Below are 8,300 nucleotides of genomic sequence, written 5' to 3'. Positions count from 1 at the left end.
AGCCCCTGAGGTAAGTCTGCACCCCAACCCCCTGCCAAAGCCCTGAACCCCCCCAAACCCAGAGCCCCCTCTTGCACCCCAGAGCCCTCACCCCCCTGCCCCAGCCCAGAGCTTCCTCCCACACCTGGAACACCTCATCCCTGCCCCCACCCAAGAGCCATCACCCCGTCCTGGACCTCGACCCCCTGTCTCAACCCACAGCCCCCTCCTGCACTCTGAATCGCTCGGCCCCACCCTGCAGCCTGGAGCCCCCTCCTGCACCCCAAACCTCTCATCTCCCCACAGCTCCCACAGGCAGACCCTGGAGCTCCCAGCAGCCATGGGTGGCCGGGGAGCCCCCACAGCCCCACCCCACTGCGTATGGACCCTGCAGCTCCTACGAGTGGACCCCAGAGCTCTCAGCTGCTGCGGATGGACCCAGGATTTCCCAACAGGCCTTGATGGCATGAGGATCCTGCAGCCCCACGTCATTGCAAACAGACCCTGCAGCGCCGAAGCCCCTGGAGCTCCCGGCCGCCCCAGGCAGGAGAGGAGGCCCCAGCGCTCAGACACCGCAGGCAGAGCCCGGAGCTCCCAGTCACCGGGGCAGGTGAGGAGAAGCTGCAGCCCCCGGCCAGTGCAGGTGGCCCCGCAGCTCCCAGCCGCCGCGGGCGGGCGGACGCCAGAGCCCCCAGCTGCCATCGGGACCCTGCGGCCCCCGGGCAGGAACCGTCACCCCGCGACCGGCAGAAAACAGCCGCGCGCGGAAGCGCCTCACGCCCTGTGACCCCGCCGGTGCTGCGGCTTCTCGCCAGGCGGGAGGCGGCGCCGCTGCCGCGGTCTCAGTTCCTCCGCCCGGCAGCGGGACCCGGCCCCGCGCGCCGCTTCTCGCGGGCGGCGCTGAGCGCACAAGGCCCTGGCGGCTCCTCCCCGCATCGCTATCAGACAACGTCACCAATGGGAGCTGAGCCTGTCAGAAACATCAGTTGGGGAGAGCCCAATGGGAGACCAGCTTTCAGACACACACCCCACATGAGGGCCAATGGGAGATCAGCTATCAGAAAACACTAGGCAGGCCAAGGCACCAGCCAACCAGGAACCACCCCTGATCTGAAGCACCCAGACAGCCCCGACCCCACCTGTCCTATGCCCCACTGCAGCAGCCACCACCAAGAACGCTTCTGTCACTCCCCCCAAGAACCCCCAAAGCAAGAGTCAAAATTTCCCTCCCCCAAACCAACTCTCAATTTACATAAAAAAAACTTCACCAAAAACAGAAAAACCAACCTACCTTCCCCCACCCCCGCAGCCCCTTCCCCATGTCTGGCAACACGCTCCCAGCTCAGGGTGACCACACACCCCGTCGGGGCAGGCTCTGCTCAGCCCGGCTCCCCACAGCCTGCACTAAACATGTGGGGCCCAACCCCAAAACTTACTCATATTTTACCCCAATGGTCTCAAACTGCCGCTTTTAATATGCAAATAAGGTGCTGCCACGCTCAGGCCACGCCCCAGCTCTCCAGTGGAGCCACCCGATAGAAAACCAGGTGATATTTAAATTATCCAGGACGTCGCTCAGTCATTTTGTCTGCTCCCAGCAGGTGGCGCTGGAGAGCTCCGAGCTCGCTCTCTTCCCTTTCACGCGTCGGCTTCAGCCCCCGGGTTACAAATGCACCAACCGGGGAGCAGGACTGCGGGGCTGCTCCAGGGTGACCAGATGTCCCATGTTTAAAGGGACAGGCCAGTTTGGCTGGACTTTTTCTTATATAGGAGCCTATTACCCCCCACCCCAACCCGTTTTCCACAGTTTCTTCAATTTCACCCTATGGGGCAGCTCTGCGGGGACGGACTTGCACACTTGGGAGCCATCAGCCGGATCTGCATGCCTGGGAAGCTGCGCCCCTCCAGAGGCGCTTGAGAAGCCAAAGGGGCCGTGGGTGAGTTTGTGATGAGGTGAGTGTGAAGTGTGGAAGGGGGAGGGTGTCAAGAGGAGGTTTTGAGAGGAAAAAAGGTGCTGCTGAGCTGGTAGGTGAGGGCAAGGTCCCAGGCGGGTGTTGTGTGAGGAGCTGTGTAGGCCCGGAAGGCGTCCTGCTGGGCAAGGGCAGGTGAGGAGGGCCAGGGCTTTTCCCAGGGCTGTTGCTGCGGCCAAAGCCTTTGGGAAGCAGAAGAGGGCCAGGGGTGTTGTTGCCTGCTGGGGCCCATGCGACGGTGTAGGTGTACGCTGACCATAGCTGGTCTGTGGGAGCTGGGGTCCTTCCCCATGCCCCTTTCCTCATTAGTATAGCAGTTAGTTAGTATAGTGGTCAGTATTCCTGCCTGTCATGTGAGAGACCGGGGTTCGATTCCCCGACGGGGAGAGTGACTCCTTTTGAAGGGGGGACAAAGAAATCCCTGGCCTGCCCACCACATGCCTTCCATTCTCCTTCGACGGCCACTTCCCTTCGCACCTCGCACTGAGGACTTTCACCTCCAGAGAGACAATTACCTCGCAAGGACACGCTTGCCCTAGCCAAAGCCTCCCCCGGGCCCAGCTTCGGGGCCTGTACGTGGGGGCACATTTCAGAGCGGCAAAGGGAAATAGGCTGGCCAGGGCCATGAGGACAATGGCCCAGACAAACGGGGAGGGACTTGGTCCAGGGGTGGAGGAAGACAGGAAAAGGGACAGGCATGGGATTGGCTTCCTGTCTTTTTTCCTTTGCTCAGCATTTCACCTGTGACTGTAATGGGGAGGCTTGAGAAAGACCTGTGGCCGCCGGCGAGTTAGGTGGCCGCCCCGAGAGCGCAGAGCTGAGCATTTTCCACTGGGTTGCTGCCTGCGCCCCCAGCACCTGGCCGTGATCATCTAGTGGTTAGTACTCTGCGCCGTGGCCGCAGCAACCTCGGTTCGAATCCGGGTCACGGCATTGCTTTTTGGTGGGGAGGGGCTATCCTGCAGCATGCCTCGTGGTTTTTCCATCCTGGTGTTACAGAGATAGTGTACTTTCTTTCTTTCTTTTAATAAAATCCTTTTCTTTTTAGAACCTGATTGATTTCTTCCCTTGTTTGGATTTTCAGGGGAAGGGGAGGGGGAAAGGTGAATCCCTCCTTGTTTGATTCAAGGAGTTTGAATCAAGGTATCTCTCCCAACAACTAGGAGAGGGGGAAGAAGGTGGGGGAATGGTTTATTTCCCTTAGTGTTAAGATTCAAGGAGTTTGGATTTGTGTTCCCCAGGGAACGATGCGGGGAACGATGTGGCCTCCGTTATCGAATGGATGGATCGAGACATCACCTGCCAAGGTAGGGGAATTAGCTCAAGTGGTAGAGCGCTCGCTTCGCATGCGAGAGGCAGCGGGATCAATGCCCGCATTCTCCAGGGAAGGTTTGGGGGAACAGCCTGTGTGCTAGACACTGGAATTTCTAGATGGTGGCAGCTTTACCAGATCTAAACTAAGGTTTAAGTTTAGAGGAGCCCATGCAGGTCCCCATCTTGTGGATGCTAAAGTTCGAAGTGGGGAATAAACCTATGACAGGGGCGATGCCCGCATTCTCCGAGCCTGTTGACTAAGGGCTCCTGATGAGCGTGGTGGACGGGAGAGCCGGCCATCTGACTTTTGGCCTTGCTGCCCGTAGCGGTCAGGCCGAAAAATCAAAAGCCATCCTCCCCAGGCCCACAGCCACCCAGGGGCTCCTCTGCACCATCTTGCCTCCACGAGTGCCGCACTCTGACCAGCTGAACCAGGCAAGCCACGGCAAACTTCTCAAGGTCTTCCCCTGGTGTGGGCTTGGATGCGAAAAGCACCTGGCCGTTCATCAGCTGTTGCAAGAAGTGTGCAGAGTAGGAGTAGCGATGGGGCTGTAGCTTTCCACAGCATCTCAATTTGGGCAGCTTTCCATTCCCCTTTTCTGTGTAATGTCCCTCCCACGGGTTTCACGTGCGGAGCTGTATGACTCTGGCAGGGTGGCCATTTAGAAATCTTTTCCTTGCTTTTCTTTTTCGCCTGGCCCCAGCGTTAGGACCGTTTGGGTGTTTCAGTGTGTGTGTTTTCCCATTGGGAGGCATTTGGAAGTTTGGAAGGGGAGCCGAAAGAGGAGTCTTTTTCACAAGCAAGTTGGCTTTCTGCACAGGTAGGGCCCTTGGCCGTAAAGCTTAGCTCCGTCAGTGCGTCTGCATGGGGTTCCTCCAGTGCCTCCAGAGCCCGTGCTAAACTCCCGGTGTGGGCGTTTGGCTTGCGCCAGTCAGAGTGCGGTGCCTGCGTCTTCCCAGGGCCGGCTCCCGTGAGGCGCGCATAACTTGGGAGGAAAGGGGTAGAAGAGAAAGCAAGTGAAGCTGACTTTGAGTGGTGGTGCCCCTGGGCGGAGTGGTCCTCCTGCTCCTTCCTGTCGGAGGGGTGGGCTTGGGGGGTCTGGCTGTGGGCGGTGGGAGGATGGTGTCCAGGGAAGTCCCAAAGGTCACCCTGCGCCGGCGGAGTGTGAAGCCTCTCCCCTAGGTTGGGGTGCCGAGTATTAAGCCTTCCTCTGTGGCTTGGGCTGGGGAGCGTGATCTGGCGTCGGGTACATTTGGGTGGAACTGGCGGCCGGCAAGAATTCGGGCCATCAGGTCAACCCTCTGTGGACAATGGGGGCGAGCCGGCAGGCCTGCGATTTTGGCTTCGCGGGTGGGCAGCTCAAGCCTGGCCTCCTATGAGCCTGGAAGGCAGCCGGCCGGGCTCACCCGTCTCCAAGTTCCTTTCAGGCAGCAGGTGGAGCGAGGAGCCCAGGGAGGGGAGCCCAAGGAGGTGTCAGGAGCTTGGTCCTGCCCAGCGCCTGCGCCCAGCAGGGCTCTTGCCCACTCCCGGCCCACCTGGTTTTGGCCTCTGCCACGCCTAGCAGTCAGCCAAAAGAGCAGAAGCCACCCTCTCCCTCCCAGAATGTCCAGCATGGGGCTTGAACCTATGACCTTGGTGTTATTAGCACTATGCTCTAACCAGCTGAGCTAGTTGGCCTACAGGAAGTTCTCCCTTGCCTGACCCTTTTGAAGGAGTCACTGGCTGCTTTTACAGATCCAAACTAACATGGCTACCCCTCTGATATTGTAAAAATCGTTTTCCGACAATCCCTTTAGAAAGCACTAGCTAAGCCCCGGCCATTTCTCCTGCAAAGACGCCCTCCCTACTGCCAGTCCCCAGCTACCCTGATTAACGTCGTAATGACTCATTTTTTAAAACAAGTGGTCACGAAAGAAAATGGATCGTACCTTTTGCAAACAGCCTTTTTGTCAACAGATGGCCACATTCTTTACAGGAGTGGGGGGGGGCACACTTTGTAGTTTGTACAGGTCGCGTTTATTGCCCGCCCCAGAGGCTCCCAGCACCCCTCAGTTCCCTCCCACAAGCTCCCTATGTGCTCTCTCCCATCCCACTCTTTTTAGGGACTCCCTGAAATTCCCCCAATCTCATACCTTACCAGAGAATCTCTGCACCCTTATTCTCCCCATACCAAGTTCCCCACACTTCTTCCCACACCAAAGGCTCTGTTCACACCCCCATTCCCACTTCCCCGTGGCAGGGACTCTGTGTTCTCTCTATTCCCCCATGCCGGGGTCTTTGTGTACCCTCCCTTCCCCCCATGCCAGGGTCTTCCAATCTCCATAGGACTAGGGGTCCTGTGTACCTCCACTTATCCCCTCGCTTCATTTCAGGGCCCCCATTCTCTCCACCACTGTAGAGACTGTGTGCACCCCTATTTGCCTCTTCTCCTCCATTCCTCCCGCCTTCCCAAGTCAAGCTCTCCCAGTCCCCTTACCTGCCAGGGGTTCTGTGGGTCCCATTTTCTCCTCCCCAACTTCCACCTTATGCACTGTACTAAGGGCTCAGAGAGGCTCCGAGAAAGTTGCATACCAACGAACTGGCAGAGCATTAGGGGTAGAAATAGGGGCTACTCGAAACGGGGGAGAGGGTGGAGAAAAGAAGAAAACTTCACCCATGAAAGCTCATGCTCCAAAACATCTGTTAGTCTATAAGGTGCCACAGGACTCCTTGCTGATTTTTACTATGTTTTCTTCCAATCAGGCACCGAATAGGCGGGATTGCTTTAATGCAGCTGCTGTCTGGCGCTGATGCCCGTTGCTTCTTCCCGCTGTCCATTGGTACCAGAGTTTTGAAAGCCTTCTTTTCTGGACTGGCTCCCCTCTCTTTAGGGAGACTGGAGACCACAAACTTCCCAGAAACCATCATAGCGAGGCCAACCTGAGCACAGACACCTGCTCAGCACCCCGGGGTGCAGCCCTGAACTCTGGCAATCAGCTACACTCAGCTGCCCACCTAACAAGCGTTACACGCAGGAGCCTTGGTGCCCCGCGTGTTCAGGTCCCTCCCAGCGCCAGATTTAAACTCCGCTGCTCAGTTCTAAGCTTTGACCACACGGGGGCAGCCTGGAGCTCAGACAACGCCTCCCGTTGCTGGTTGCGTTTCCCGCTCCTCGTGGCAGGTTCACACCCCGCAGGCAGATCTCTGAATCGGAGCCGAGCAGCTCCCCAAATCCAGCACTTTAGCAGCAGCTTTGCTAGGAAAGCGCTGACGTCCCCAAGTAAAGTAAGAGCCAGAGCGCTGTGTCCAGGATCTTCTCTTGGGCCCCTCACCGTGGTGTCTGTCAGGCGCAAGGAGAAACCAGGGAAATGTTTTCATGGTGTTTAAGGGCAGAAGCGGCCATTAGCTCAGCTAGTCTGACCCCCGAATAACACAGAATTACACCATGACACACATTGATCCCACAGAACTTAGATAGATCAAAGCATTTCAGTCCTCAGGAAGGAGGCTAAACTGGGTGCCAGAGGCAGCGAACAAGGGGCCCCCAAGGCAATGGCAGGGAGCTGACGAGGTGAAATATGCCCAGATGATCCCAGCAGGCGACCCACCCCCATGCTGCAGAGGTGGGAGTCCCTGTTCCTCCTGCCCTTAACAATCTCTGGTGGTAAGTGGGTCCCCCCAGTTCCCCAGATAAGAATCCTCCATGTGGTTTCCCTGGCTTCACCTCCAGATAAGAACATTGTGTGGAGGGAGTGGGAGGAAGGTTGTCTGGCAGATCTGTAAAGGGGGACTGTGTCTCCCTGTCTGGCCCAGGCTCCTTGGAGGAAGTGATCTCAGTGTGTCTGGCTGTCTCCATTCCTCCCACCCATAAGAATCCCTGGGGCATGCCTGTATAAAAAGAGACTTTGACTCACCCAGGCTGGGCTGCCATCATAGAACAGACCAGGTCCTTCTGTGGAGGGTTTGCATTCCTCCAAGGCTGTGATCTCAGTGTGTGTGGGTGTCCCTGTCCCTTCAACCCTTAACAATACCTGGTGCGTGGGTGCGCTGGGCCCCATTACAATCCCCTCTGTCTTACCCCCATGAGGGATCCGGTGGATGTGGGTGTTCTCCATGCTACTGGGGGTGTCTGGTGCCCCTGTCCCTCCTGGTTAATAGTGGAGTGTGTGGGTGTCCCCCCGCCCGTTAAGGATCCGTGTTGTGCGGATGCCCCTGTTCTTCTCATTAAGAATGGTGCAACAGAGCATATGGGTGTGTCCCCCACCCCATGAACTAGCCCCCGTGTGTGGTTCCCCTGCTCCCATCCAGGCTCTGTGGGTGTCGCTGTTCCCCTTTTCAAGATCCGTGTTGCAGTGGGGCGTCCCTCCCCCCACGTCAGAATCCCCAGCGTGTGGGTGCTCCCATCCCCCCCTCCAGGCTCTGCGCCGGGGGGTGTGTCTAAAAAGAGACCATGTCTCGCCCAGGCTACACTGCAGGGGCTATTCACAGGTGCAATCCCACTACTGGTCAGCAGAGGAGTTTTGACCTGCTCTGTTTCTAACCTGGGCTGGTTCACCCCTTCTTAGGCAACCTAGGGACCCCAAGCTTCCCTGGGATCAGCATATTAATGCTGAACTTAGTGCGGACACCCAATCGGCACAGCCTACTGCAGTTTAGAACTCCTGAGCTCAAGCAATCCACCAGCTTCAGCCTCCCCAGGCGCTGGGATCACAGGCACCAGCCACAGGGCCCGGCTGTTTTTGTTGCTTGGCAGCTGGAGCTTTAAACTCTGCTTGTGAGCTCTGTGCCTTGGCCAGATGGGGACAGCCTGGAACTGGGAAATGCTCCTGCTTCCCCCGCCCCCGTCTCATGTCAAGCTGCAGGCGCCGCTGTCCTCCCAGGTAAGATCCAGGATGTTTCGGTGCCACCTTCCCCCGCCCAGGTGTCCGGGTACCTCTGCCCCCCATACAGAATCCTGGATGTGGGGGTGTCCGTCCCTCTGCAGAGGATCCCGGAGTGTGGATGCCCTTGTCCCCCCCTACAACATCCTGGGTGTGTGGGTGCCAATCTCCCCCCCA

At 57.9% G+C, this 8,300-nt stretch overlaps 1 non-coding gene across 1 annotated transcript; it reads left to right on the top strand.

Annotated features, from left to right (window-relative positions):
• Positions 1 to 3,259: 3,259 nt before the first annotated feature.
• TRNAA-CGC lies at positions 3,260 to 3,332 on the top strand. The gene has a single exon. It is a non-coding gene; the product is annotated as a tRNA-Ala (tRNA).
• The last annotated feature ends 4,968 nt before the right edge of the window (positions 3,333 to 8,300 follow it).

This window comes from Mauremys mutica, unplaced genomic scaffold (assembly GCF_020497125.1).
Source record: "Mauremys mutica isolate MM-2020 ecotype Southern unplaced genomic scaffold, ASM2049712v1 000623F_np12_subseq_1:106961_obj, whole genome shotgun sequence".
NCBI classification, from domain to species: Eukaryota; Metazoa; Chordata; order Testudines; family Geoemydidae; genus Mauremys; species Mauremys mutica.
The sequence above is the reverse complement of the archived record's forward strand: the minus strand, read 5'-3'. Positions and strand labels throughout refer to the sequence as shown.